This window comes from Poromitra crassiceps (genome assembly GCF_964638095.1).
Source record: "Poromitra crassiceps genome assembly, chromosome: 19".
Taxonomy (NCBI): Eukaryota; Metazoa; Chordata; class Actinopteri; order Beryciformes; family Melamphaidae; genus Poromitra; species Poromitra crassiceps.
Genome location: NC_139646.1, coordinates 20,231,316 through 20,245,388, shown reverse-complemented (window position 1 = coordinate 20,245,388; position 14,073 = coordinate 20,231,316). Strand labels below are relative to the sequence as shown.

Genomic DNA, 14,073 nt, shown 5'->3' with positions numbered 1-14,073 from the left:
TTTTAACCTCGTCAAAGTAGCCCAGAAACGGGTCCCAAATAGTTAAGAACTTTCTAAGCAAGTTTGGCTCTCAGGAACCTGAGTCTCTCCATCTGTATAACAGAAACCATGTCCATCAGCCATACTTGAAAAGAAGGTGAAGAGGAGGACTTCCATTCCTTCAGGATGAGTCTTTTGGCAACAGTTGTCCCCAGTGAGTGTCAGAGATTGTTGACTTTTTGAGTTTTGAGAAAATCTGGAGAGATGATAGATCTTTGCACTGTTTCAGCGTTTATGAAATCACACTGTTTTTCCTATAATGGGGCGTTATAAAGATACAATTTTCAGTCGGTATAGTTCCCGAAACTTTACTGTCCATGTGCCACAACTATAAAGACTCTATGATCCCACTCGCCACATCACTTTGAGTTGAGCTGGGTTGGTAAAGAATGAGTTTGGCACAGCAGCGATTGCCAGGTTCTGATCCGTAGAGAGTCCGGGTTCTGATCCGTAGAGAGTCCATTCATCACAGCTGTTTCTTCATGCTTCCCCAAGCAGCGAAAGAATGCAAACAAAGGCTGCATGCATAATTTGTGAGGCACGACACGTTTTACTCGTTATTTTTTGTTTTGTTTTTTTTTACCCAGAAGGTCGACTTAGCACACGTACTGTTCTTCAGCACCACCCTGCTTCACTTTCATACATTTCCACACATGCACAGCAGTTCAACCACAGTCTCCTGCTCGCCGCTGAGCAGCTACAATGGAGCAGCTTTGGCGTCCTCGGTGCCTTGCTCAAGCGCAGATCCATGACATTGTTGAGAATTGTTCATTCATTTTCCCCACTCACTCACAGCTGGTCAGTGGATTCAAACCGACAACCTTTAAGCCGCAAACCCCACTTTTATAGACTCCCACTCCCACAACCCCAAGTTACGTGTAGGTACAGGGTCTTTAGGAAAAAAAACAAGAGAAATGCAGGGCATCCAGGTAGTGCAGGGGTGGATTCCCTGTCAACACGAGGGTTGCACGTTACCTCCGGCTTTGTCGGACGTCCGTACAGGCACAATTGGCCGTGTCTGCGGGTGGGAAGCCAGATTAAGGGATTGTGTCCAGGTCGCTGCACTTGACTAGTACCTCCTGTGGTCGGTCGGGACGCCTGTTAGGGGGGAGGGGAACTGGGGGATAGCCTGCTCCTCCCATTATTATACGTCCTGCCAGTGAAACTCCTCACTGTCAGGTGAAAAGAACTGCACATGTATAAGAGGAAGCATGTGCTGGTCTGCAGCTCTCCCCAGGTCGGCAGAGGAGGGCGGAGCAACGGCTGGGAGAGCTGGGCAGGGGAAATTGGCCAAATACAATTGGGGAGAAAACGGGTAAAAATCCAGAGGGAAAAAACAAATGAATGCTATTGTGCACTCATAAAGTGGTTCATCTTGTGCTGTTATGTTTGTGAACACAGCGTGGGCTGGTTAGAGCAGAGCGGGCAGCAGCACACTGCTCCATAAACCCAAACACTTGTGCTCCTGAGGTCTACTGAAGGACAGGAGAACGCCAAAACACTCCACAGAGCACAGCCATTACACCACAGGGGGTGACGCAATGTCAAATGATGGCATGCGTGTTAGGCTATGTGTTTGTGTCTGTCTGTGTCTGTTTCGCAAGCTCTCTCCAAAAGCTCACATTTCATTTCGTTCTTCACTCCCGTCTGGCCTGAAGCACAACAGTCTTTGCAGTGGGCGGAAGTCGGGCGGGTGTACTTGCCTCGACAGACAACTCCTTCAGCCAATCAGCGTTGGATCCAGTCAAACCCACACCCAAATCCACTGTTATTGAGTCTATTTCTGCAATAACTGCACTTTATGGCTGTTTAAACTAGACGAACATTGACATTACTCCTCGAGGCGGACAGGCAAGGAGGCGGCCATTACTGTTTTGCTAGCGACGTTCCTGATTGGCCGGTTACGATGTCAACCACAAGGCGGGTCGCTGATAGGCTCGTCTGCTTTGCAGTTTCTGCAGACAGCCCTCCCAGAGTTGAGGCCAGACGGGCCTGGTAGAACGAAATGAAATGTGAGTTCACGTGACCGGCTGGTTTACCAGGCTACCAGACTGGCCATTCAACTGCGCAAATTGTTCTCAAGTCATTCAATATTGTTGGGGCCTTTGTTTCAGCAGCCACTGAATTAAACCTGTATTTATACCCCGTTCAAGACAACTCGGACCGCCGGAAAAAATGGGTTCCGACCTGTAAAAAGTGAATTGAACGGTCGTTCAGGCCAGAATTACACCTCGGAAATTCGGGTATCATTCAGAGCTCCGGTTTCTCCGAGTTGACGTCACAGCCACATCACAATGGCAACTTGCATCGTTAATGATAATCACAAAATTATTATAAAGACGTTTGTTGACGTTTTAACACACAATTTGAGGTCTTAATGATGTCATGTTAACGTTTCATATGTGTTTGTGTCATCTGTGTTTCGCTCTGTGTGAAATTCAACATTCAGCATGTTTGGTTAGCATTGTTCACTAGTAGGTAGCTACCATGCTAACGCGGGTTGCTATAGCAACAGTTTGGGTTTTCCCCCCGAGCGGGAGGTGCAGCGTGAACGCAAATCTGTCCAAGCCGGAGGTTCCGTGTTGAAACTTACGGCGGTCCGAGTTGTCTTGAATGCGGTATTACTCTCTCTCTCTCTCTCCCCCTCTCTCTCTATTTCTCTCTTCCTCTCTTCCTTATTTTTTTTCTTCCCTGGTATGGCGAAATGTACAACCTGGTGTCATGGCAGTTCGTGTTGGCAGTCACATTGAGTTGTGTACATGGACATATTTTGTTCCATTCTTTTCGCGACAGTCAAAACGATCCCGTATTTCATGTTTTACGTGTCACTCAGAACGACCACCTAGTTCACCTGGAAGTGACGTGTGTTACATTCAACTAGGTCACTGAGGACAGGAGTGAGGGTGGGCTGGGTGGACCTGCGTTACTGTCCTCGATTTGCACCTTCCTCATCGAGAGCGAAGCCGGTTTGACCCTCTCCATGTCCTGTGTTTTTGTTCCGGTTCCCCATTTAGAACTCCGACACAAACCCTGACGTTAACCAAGTTTGGTTTTTTGGGCCTAAACCCAAGCGAGTTGTTTTAGTCGTTGTCTAGAACACCAACCGTAACACAAGTTGTGACTGTTTTGTAGGTTGTGTGTTCCTTTGCGCTTTTTAGATGGCAAAATACGTATCAATCACATCGGCTCTTCCTTCTCTCTCTCTCTTTCGCTCTCTCTCTGTATCTCTCCCCCCCTGTGCCTCACTCTGGAGATGTGACCCCCCACCCATTACTCCACACCACACCCCACGCACACCCACCACCACCACCCGTTTGGCAGCAGGACAAGGTCAACACAGCAAACCTCTTCACTTCACTTCTCTCCACTCCTCCGCTCTCGGCTCTCCCTCCCCCTTTATCCTCCCCAACAGACAGAGCCCTCCCCCATCCTTTCATCCGCCGCCGCCGCCGCCCTCAGAGGAGAGAGAGAGAGAGAGAGAGAGAGGAGAGGAGAGGAGAGAGAGAGAGAGAGAGAGAGAGAGAGAGAGAGAGAGAGAGAGAGAGAGAGAGGAGAGGTAAACAGAGAGATGTGGAAGGAGGAGTGAGGGGACGCAGAGAAAGAACGGATGGGGGGTATTATTGTATTATTGCGTGTTGTGTTGTTTTACGAAGGCAGAAAGCGAGGGAGCGGGAGGGAGACAGAACATTAGTAAATGAAAGACAGAGAAAAGAAAGGAGAGAACTGTGAGAGAGAGAGAGAGAGAGAGAGAGAGAGAGAAAGTGCTGTTAACCTTCATCGTCAGGCATTCATTTCACTAGACAGAGCCAGACCCACAACAGTCTGCATCCCAGAAATCTCTCTCTCTCTCTCTCTCAATTCCCTTATTTCTCTCTCTTTCTCATTCTTTCTCTCTGTCTCTCTCTCATTCCCTCAGCTCTGTCATCCAGACCTAAAACACACAAACACATGCGCCTCACATTCCTACGTGCACAGCAGATTCACCCAATTTCTTTCCACTGAGTGTGTATGTGAGCCTGTGTGCGTGTGTATGTGTGTGTGTGTGTGTGTGTGTGTGTGTGTGTGCGCGTGTGTGTGTCTGTGTGCGTGCGTGTGTGTGTCTGTGTGCGTGTGTGTGTGTGTCTGTGTGCGTGCGTGTGTGTGTGTGTGTGTGTGTGTGTGTGTGTGTGTGTGTGTGTGTGTGTGTGCCAAGCCAGTAAATAATAACCAATCCCAGCTGTACTGTAGGCCGCTGCTCTCATTCTCATTGGAGAAACAAAGGGCGAGAGATGGAAAGAAGAGAGGAACAGAGGCTCCAGCATATAATGTAGTAATGAGCTGGGGGGGGGGAAGAAAGTGCTGTTTTAACAGTTTAATTAAAAACTTTTTAACGCTAACAGACACTAAGAGACCGATGGAATTGCTAGTGAGTTAGCCCACCCGTTCTCACTCACAACTCAGTTTGGTCAGGAGACATTTTCAGCGTGCAGGGTCGTCCAATAGACTTCGAAAGAAATCACACGTCTGAAATCAGGGTTCGATCCCCAGTGTTTTCAAAGTACATTTCATTATATTCTTCATTATATCATTATATATTCATTCTTATGTAACATGACCAAACCATTTCTCTAACCAAGTTGTTGTGGTTGCTTAAAACCATAACCGTAACACAGCTATGTTGTTGGCTACGGGCTCAAGGTGTTGACAAATGAGGAAAATGCACCCAGTGCATTGAGAAGTGATGCCAAGGAGGGTCCTCCTGAGTCCTGACCAAACATCTCAAGTTGCGTGTGAGAATGCGTTGAGTTAGCTGCACCCAGAGACGTGTATATAGAAGAGTCGCGACATCTCCATTTACTCCAATGGACCAGTTTTTTTACTCTCAAGAGTTCCAGGAAGTAAGGTCCTGGATTAAGCAGCACTGCCGAGTTGCAGCAAAATGGACAGTTTGTGTTGTACTTTTATTTTTTTATTTTTTATTTTTTATCAAATTGTACATTATCAGCTTTATTTTAGCATTCAAAAGTCCTGGGTGTTCATTATGTCACACATTTTGGTCCTCCGCTGACGCCACTCTCTCTCTAAATTGCTCTGGCTGCACCTAATAGCTGATAGCCGTCTCTAGCTGCCTGTTGATAATAATCTAATTTCTATTGTTTTCAGTGGGGAGTTTCAGAGTCAAATCTGCTAAATGTGTGATTCATATAAAATATAAAAAATATAAATGTCTATAATATAAAATATAAAATATAGAGGCTTTTCCACTCCGAGTGGGGAAAAACTGACGATAGATTCCTTCAAATAATTAATCCTCCAAAATCCTCCGTCCTCGTTCAGGGGGAAATTACCTCCCAATTTCACCCTGATTTTCTGGATTTGTATGAAGTAGCCGAGCCTAATTGGGGCTGAGTCTTAACCAAACAGAGTGAGTGAACAGAATGTTTTTCCACCTTAAGGGAGAGGAAAGAGTCTAACAGCAGAGAATGGCAGATTAGCAGAGAATGTGCAACTCAATGGAAGAGTGGGCATAGATAGATAGATAGATAGATAGATAGATAGATAGATAGATAGATAGATAGATAGATAGATAGATAGATAGATAGATAGATAGATAGATAGATAGATAGATAGATAGATAGATACTGTAGATAGATAGATAGATAGATAGATAGATAGATAGATAGATAGATGGATAGATGGATGGATAGATGGATAGATAGATAGATAGATAGATAGATAGATAGATAGATAGATAGATAGATAGATAGATAGATATAGATAGATAGGGAGCATTGTGATGGATGTAATAAAAAAAATGCCATATAAATATGGATGATTTCAGGTCTTAGGTTGGCTAGCAACTCAACAGTAGGCTATATAATAATTCCAATTGGTGCAACCATTTTTCTCAGAGACGTTCTCAAATGGTGAAAACCTAAATCTGTTACAGTTAATTGGTCCAAACTGGGTGAGGGAGAGGTTGACACAAAAGCAACAGGCCAACATCAGAATGATGAGAAAGGAGAGCAGCGATGACGAAATGAGAGAAATAGTCTCTCCATTGTAGTCTAAAATGTACAGTGGCCACGAGGGAAGGAGGCAGGCAAGAAGCCCACTTTTGATCCGATGGCCGTCTGACGGCCAACCACTCACTCCCTCTTTACAATCATACTTCCCTCCTTTCCCAAGACATATTTTCCTTCCTGGCATATCCTGTTTTTTCTCCCTCTTTCTGCCTCCACTGTTCTCTCCCTCGCTCTCTCAGGACTTTTCTCGGGGGCCAGTATTTTGTTTGAGTCTCATGCCGAAAAAACCTCAAACACACACAGAGCCTGAAGAGGGAGGGATGGAGGGAGGGAGGGAGGGAGGAAAGGAGGGAGAAGAGGAGAGATGGAGGGGGGAGGAAGGAGGGGGTGTCGGGGTGTGGGAGGAGAGATGGAGGGGGAGGAAGGAGGGGGTGTTGGGGTGGGGGAGGAGAGGAGAGGAGAGAGGGAGGGAGGAGAGAGGGAGGGAGGGAGGAGATATGGAGGGGGAGGAGGGAGGGGAGGGGGTGGGGGTGGAGAGGAGAGGAGGGAGGGGGTGTGGGGGGAGGAGAGTTGGAGGGGGGAGGAGAGATGGAGGGGAAGGAGGGAGGGGGTGGGGGAGGAGAGGAGCGAGGGAGAAGGGGGTGTGGGGGAGGAGAGGAGAGGAGAGGGAGGGAGGGAGGGAGGAGAGATGGAGGGGCGAGGAGGGAGGGGGTGTGGGGGTAGGAGAGGAGAGTTGGAGGGGGGAGGAAGGAGGGGTGTGGGGTAGGAGAGGAGAGAGGGAGGGAGGAAAGATGGAGGGGCGAGGAGGGAGGGGGTGTGGGGGTAGGAGAGGAGAGTTGGAGGGGGGAGGAGAGATTGAGGGGGTGTGGGGTAGGAGAGGAGAGGAGAGAGGGAGGGAGGAGAGATGGAGGGGCGAGGAGGGAGGGGGTGTGGGGGTAGGAGAGGAGAGTTGGAGGGAGGAGGAAGGAGGGGTGTGGGGTAGGAGAGGAGAGGAGAGAGGGAGGGAGAAGAGATGGAGGGGCGAGGAGGGAGGGGGTGTGGGGGTAGGAGAGGAGAGTTGGAGGGGGGAGGAGAGATTGAGGGGGTGTGGGGGTAAGAGAGGAGAGATGGAGGGGGAGGAAGGAGGGGTGTGGGGTAGGAGAGGAGAGTGGGCGGGGGAGGACGAGGGGCGGTGGGGGAGGAGAGGAGAGGAGGGAGGGAGGGAGGGAGGAGGGGGTGGGGGAGGAGAGGAGAGGAGGGGGTGGGGTTTGTGGAATTCCGTCTGTGTTTGTTTTGGAAATGAAGGCCCAGGCGCTCGGCTCTCAGGAGGAGAATGGAAACGAGAGGGAGAAGAAAGGAAGGTTTATGGATGTATGTGTGGACCCTCGCAGGTGGCCTGCTCACATTGACGGGGGGCCTTTGTGTGTGTGTGTGTGTGTGTGCGTGCGTGCGTGTGTGTGTGTGTGTGTGTGCGTGCGTGCGTGCGTGTGCGTGTGCGTGTGCGTGTGCGTGTGCGTGTGCGTGTGCGTGTGCCTACTTCTGGCTGGCTGTTGATTGGATTGTGTTGGCATGTTGGCAAACTTAATACTATGTGTGCTAAATGCATGTGTGTTTATTTGTAGATCTTAGCACACATGCATGTGTGCTTCAGCAAGGGAGAGAGAGAGGAGAGAGAGACACAGGAGGTGAATGAGACATTCCTAGGATGGGGGTGGGGGGTGGGGGGTGGGGGGGGGCAGGGAGCCAGTGGTTAGTTAGCGGTTAGAAACTAAGAGGAGAAAAATGAATGCCTGGTCCAGGGCTGGGCCCAAAAACGATACCACAACCAACCAACCAGCCAGCCAACCAAGTGCAGGAGAGAGTGGGGAAAGAGAAGGGATAGGAGAGGAGAGGAGAGGAGGAGAGCAGAGGAGAGGAGAGGAGAGGAGAACCAGGGGAGGCCTCCTTCTCCACCCCACCCACATGAGGCCCGCTCCTCCTGCCTCTGCCGCAGGGGAGAGAGCGGGGGGGAGTGGTGCTTTTATAGCTGGGCTGAACCCGCTGAACTCTCATGTACAAACAGCAGGGAAAGTATGAAGACAACAGAGCAGAGGGCCAAGCTGGGCCAGGGCAGCCACACAGGCAGGGAGCCTCAGGCGGGGACGCCCGGGAGGGCTGGAGGTACGAGGAGGACAGGAGGAGCCATAGGGGGCATCAGAGGGAGGTTTCAGGTTGGAGGTAAGAGGAGGAGGACAGGAGGAGCCATAGGGGGCATCAGAGGGGGGTTTCAGGTTGGAGGTACGAGGAGGAGGACAGGAGGAGCCATAGGGGGCATCAGAGGGGGGTTTCAGGTTGAAGGTACGAGGAGGAGGACAGGAGGAGCCATAGGGAGCATCAGAGGGAGGTTTGAGGTTGGAGGTACGAGGAGGATAGGAGGAGCCATAGGGGGCATCAGAGGGAGGTTTCAGGTTGGAGGTACGAGGAGGATAGGAGGAGCCATAGGGGGCATCAGAGGGGGGTTTCAGGTTGGAGGTACGAGGAGGAGGACAGGAGGAGCCATAGGGGGCATCAGAGGGAGGTTTCAGGTTGGAGGTACGAGGAGGATAGGAGGAGCCATAGGGGGCATCAGAGGGAGGTTTCAGGTTGGAGGTATGAGGAGGATAGGAGGAGCCATAGGGGGCATCAGAGGGGGGTTTCAGGTTGGAGGTATGAGGAGGAGGACAGGAGGAGCCATAGGGGGCATCAGAGGGGGGTTTCAGGTTGGAGGTACGAGGAGGATAGGAGGAGCCATAGGGGGCATCAGAGGGAGGTTTCAGGTTGGAGGTACGAGGTACGAGGAGGATAGGAGGAGCCATAGGGGGCATCAGAGGGGGGTTTCAGGTTGGAGGTACGAGGAGGAGGACAGGAGGAGCCATAGGGGGCATCAGAGGGGGTTTTCAGGTTGGAGGTACGAGGAGGAGGACAGGAGGAGCCATAGGGGGCATCAGAGGGGGGTTTCAGGTTGGAGGTACGAGGAGGAGGACAGGAGGAGCAGTGGGCAATGTCTCGGGTTTTCCCATGAAGACACGGAAGTCATCCTGAAAGCTGTAGCTCCTCGAATGGCCACTTGAGGCAGGACTCAGAAGTCCCGTCGTTGCCGTTCATAGAGACACTGCGGAGCGCGTCATCATTCAGAAACCACGCCCAACACGGGTGGAAAACACAAAGGAGCACTAACCTAGCCAACCTCTAGCAAAACAAACCGCGGCTAACCGGGCGAACAAAGGAACTCTCGTCAGATACAGATAGTTTCTGTCCCTAATCAAATAAATGAAAAAGAAAGAGAAATGAAGGACCCCAATATGGCGACAGACTAGCCTGGTAAACCAGCCGGTCACGTGAACTCACATTTCATTTCCTTCTACCAGACTGTCTGGCCTCAAGGCCTGGGAGGGCTTTTGCAGAAACTGCAAAGCGTACGAGCCACACAGCGACCTGCCTCGAAGTTGACATCATAACCGGCCAATCAGGAACACCGCTGGGAAAACAATAATGGCTGCCTCCGTGCTTGTCCGCCTCGAGGAGTAATGTCAACATTCGTCGAGTTTAAACAGCCATAAAGTGCAGTTATTTGCAGAAATAGACTCAATAACAACAATTAAACTAGTACAGGAGTTTGCAACAGCGGAGTTTCTCTGCGGAAAATATGTTTTTGCCGCTCTCCCGAGTGGATTTGGGTTTGACTGGATCCAACACTGATTGGCTGAAGGAGGAGTTGTCTGTCAAGGCAAGGACACCCGCCCCACTTCCGCCCACTGCAAACACTGGGTGAAAGCGTGAGGCCAGACGGTCTGGTAGAACAAAATGAACTGTGAGTTCACGTGACCGGCTGGTTTACCAGGCTAGCGACAGACGGACAACACTTTGCCTGCAAAACGTCAGTCCAAAAAAATTGTGGATGGGTTTTTCCATAATGATTTAGGTCAGTGAGGAGGAGCCATAGGGGGCTTCAGAGGGGGCTTTCAGGTTGGAGGTACGAGGAGGAGGACAGGAGCCATAGGGGGCTTCAGAGGGGGCTTTCAGGTTGGAGGTACGAGGAGGAGGACAGGAGCCATAGGGGGCTTCAGAGGGGGCTTTCAGGTTGGAGGTACGAGGAGGAGGACAGGAGCCATAGGGGGCTTCAGAGGGGGCTTTCAGGTTGGAGGTACGAGGAGGAGGACAGGAGCCATAGGGGGCTTCAGAGGGGGCTTTCAGGTTGGAGGTACGAGGAGGCCCACTGCTCTCCTCCCTGTTCAGCTACATTCCAACACTCTCCCTGGCATCACTACCTGTTGGTTGTTGGTTTCTTGCTTGCTCGCTTTTGCTTGTTTTCTTGCTTTCTTAGCACAGCCCCTCTCTCTCCAATCACATCTGCTGTATACAAACATCACTTTGTTTTCCTCTTCATTTTCTTTCTTCACTTTGTTCTTTTTCTTTCTTTCTTTCTTTCTTTCTTTCTTTCTTTCATTCTTTCTTTCACTTCTTTCTTCCTTTATTTCTTCCTTGTTTCCTTCCTTCCTCCTGTCCTTTCTACACTACTGTCCTAACACACACACACGCACGCGTGTGCACACACGCACACACACACACACACACACACACACACACACACACACACGCACACACACACACACGCACGCGCCATATGTCCGAGCAGCAGCACTGGCACCCAGCAGGCAGCAGGCAGCAGACAGTGTGGGTGGATGCAGGAGAGGCTGCTGGAGACAGACGCACCCAACAACAACAACAGGAAAAGAGTTGGCTTCATGGCTGGAGTCGAGTCGGGGCCTTTCCCAAAATCCATCCATGACTGTCTGCCTGTTAGGCCTTCTGCCTGGCCAATCAGAAGACAGCATGATGCAACCAGGCTGCAACCTGCGTAACGCCGCCGCCGTCGGATGAAAACCTTGCATGTTCAAAAAATAAAAAAACACGTCCCTGCCTAGACTTGGCCCATATAGACCGTATACAAAATATGGACGTAGCCATTGTCACCCGTTGGGTTGTGGACTCCCGTTTTGAAGCCTCGAGTTTAGCATTTTGACCGTCGCCATATTGGGTGGGGGGGGGGGGGGGTAGCCAGAAGTGACCATATTTGGATGAGAAGAGCTGCGGCAACGCCTGCTATTGGTCCGTAATCGACGAGCTGCACGATCACTGGACAGGCGACCTGTCAGTCATGCGCCAAAGCATCGTCTGTTTTATCATCTATTTTACTCTAAATGGGACCATGATTTACAAAATGAACACCATACTGTGAAGAAGGCTTGAAACTACCGAGTGAGACCATAAACTCATTACAAACGTTTTTACTGAGGTAATAAGTCAAGTGAGAAGTGGAATCATTTTTCCCATACACTTTTAGGCAATTGGACTTGTTTTTGCAGGTATAGACTTGTTTTTGCAGCTATAGACTGTATGAATGGATGAGTTACTGTATATTACCCTTACCCCCCCCTCACCCGTACAGGTGTCAGGAACGATGAAATTAGCTATTCACCTTATGTTCATATGCGGCAGTGGGCCAAATTCTTCCGGGTCGTGTTAACACTTCCGGCGGTCACGGCGCGAAACGTCAGAAGAAGAGAGTTGTTTTTGTAGCGGCCAGTGCAGGGGGTAAAACAAAGAACGTAGCCTACTACTTTGAGCTCGGTACACAGCAAGCAAGCGGAGTATCCACTGTTAGCCAGGTCAGATAACGTTATCGTCGACAATGACAAGCACTTTCTTGTAAAACATACCTGGACTCCAACAAAGAAAGCTTCAGATGGTTTTCTCTCCTCCGAGCGCAGCTTGAGCCACTTACGTCTATAAGACCTGCAGACGTTAACGTAATTCCCTGGAATGCGAGAATTAACGAGCCAGTTACATGGTGTTGCATTCTTAGACATTGCCGTTTGCTTTTATTTGGTATGTTACATACAATTGGCTAAATTATTAGTTAATTCAGAGTTAGATGATATTGGAGCAGCCGGCCTTTCTTTTTCTTTTTTTTGCCGGAAGTCGTCACACGATCACGCAACCGGGTCAAATGGGTGTGGCTACATAAGGTGAATAGAGACCAAAAAGTTGTTTGTTTGGGTTTTTTTTTTAACCAGGCTGTAAACATGTTTATTTCTGCTGTAAAGTTGGGCATTTTCACATGGGGGTCTATGGGGATGGACTTGCTTTTGGAGCAAGTCCCAAGTACATTCGAGGAACTGCAGTTTTTGGCACTTCAGCATTGGCTTCATGGGCCTTGAAGGTTGCCACTTGCTTGGGCTCTGTAAGAGCATCAGAACATCAGAGCAGCTGGAGTTAGGTTTCTCTGCTGCAGAGACCTATCAGCCTTTAAGGAGGAGGTGAGGAGCCCGGCGGTGCAGTCAGCGCGGGCGGAGGACTTTGGGATTTGACGACCCAGAGTGTTGGGAGGAGAGGAGGCAGAGGTCTCGTCTCTACCCTGCCCCACTTGGGAGTTGCTCTGCGTGCGTGTGTGTGTGTGTGCGTGCGTGTGTGTGTGTGTGTGTGTGTGTGTGTGTGTGTGTGAGTGAGTGAGTGAGAGACAGAGAGACAGAGAGAGCCTATAGGGTTATAATCTCACTCACTAGCTCCTACACATTGCACACATATTTTAAGGCCTGGGTTTACTGTGCTTTACATCAGTTGGCCTATGCTCATTGCTCAGGGAAGGAAACCTCCAGGCTAGAAAAGCCTACAACTACACAAATACTACACTTACATAGTGTAGGTCAACACTTCACATGAACACATAGATCGGCATACATACAGTATATAGGCAAAGGCCTACGTGCATACACACATAGTACATGGATGTATTATACCTGCAGGCAGGACAATATATCAAAATTCAATATATCACAAAATAAAAGTGTGACTATATGAATCACAAGGTAGAAGAATGTATCACAATTATTAATTAGCCTCCATTTTATTCTACTAATTAGAGGGCTTGGCCATCACAATTTAATTTCACATCTCCATCCAAATAATGAAGTGCACATACGCTTTTAGATGGTTCTTCAACTAGTTTGCACACACACACACACACACACACACACACACACACACACACACACACACACACACACACACACACACACACACACACACACACACACACACACACACATATTGCAACATAGTAGCTACATGTGACTAATAATAGTGCACAGCAGGCTACAGGATGCTTCAGAGACTAATCGTATATAGCCTATGCTGTGTCTATTTTTGCAAGGATACTATACAAATAGCTTGTGTATCACACTGTAGCCTACTGTGATACCATAAGGTCACTATCAACTCACGCATGAGCAGTAGGCCTACAGACAGATAGTGAAGATAGGTAGAGAGAGGACAGCTGGTATTTACCTGAAGGAAAAGCCCGTGGCAGTGAGTCTCCTCTTCTCCCAGCTGTCTGCCTGTCTGTCTGTCTGTCTGTCTGTGTCTGTCTGTAGATGTTCACAAGCCGCCAATAAGACACAATAAATTGTCCAATTCAAGCGAGTTTGTCTGGCGTTTCCAGGACCATCATAGATTAAGTTATCTGTTGTCGCCGGCAGGTTACTGATCAAAACAAAAACTATCAAATTCTCCCCACACGGGGAGATCGTTCAATTTCTGAGGAAAAGGAGAAGGGGGAGCCTGTTGCTAGCGGTTAGAGTCAGTTTTCAGATCTGTGTGCAGTCGAAAACCCTGTCCTGTAAATTGCGTTGCTAGAAAATAGACTGCCGTTTAAAAAAACGAAACGGAAACACAAAACAATGCGCTGATGAAATGTGTGAGGCTGTAGGCTGCGATGTGTGTGTGTCAAATCCGCTGGAAAAGACAGACGCGCTCTCCGAGGTGCATCGCTCAGTTGCGACGCTGGTCAACTGAGCTCTCAGCGGCGGTGCATGAGGGAACAGGCTGTCAGAGAGAGAGAGAGAGAGAGAGAGAGAGGAAGGGAGGGGGAGGGAGAGAGAGGGAGGGAAAGGGGGGAGAGAAAGGGGGGGGGGGAGATGGAGGGTGAGGGGGAGAGAGAGCGAAAGAGGGAGAGAGAGGGAGGGAATGGGGG

At 49.5% G+C, this 14,073-nt stretch overlaps 1 protein-coding gene across 1 annotated transcript in view; it reads right to left on the bottom strand.

The window, feature by feature from the left end:
* glis2a (GLIS family zinc finger 2a) overlaps window positions 1-13,501 on the bottom strand; it is a 42,004-nt gene extending 28,503 nt beyond the window's left edge. The window contains exon 1 of the mRNA XM_083656209.1: window positions 13,389-13,501. The gene's annotated coding sequence lies outside the window, so the exon portion shown is untranslated. The remainder of the gene's footprint in view (window positions 1-13,388) is intronic.
* Between the last annotated feature and the right edge of the window lie 572 nt (window positions 13,502-14,073).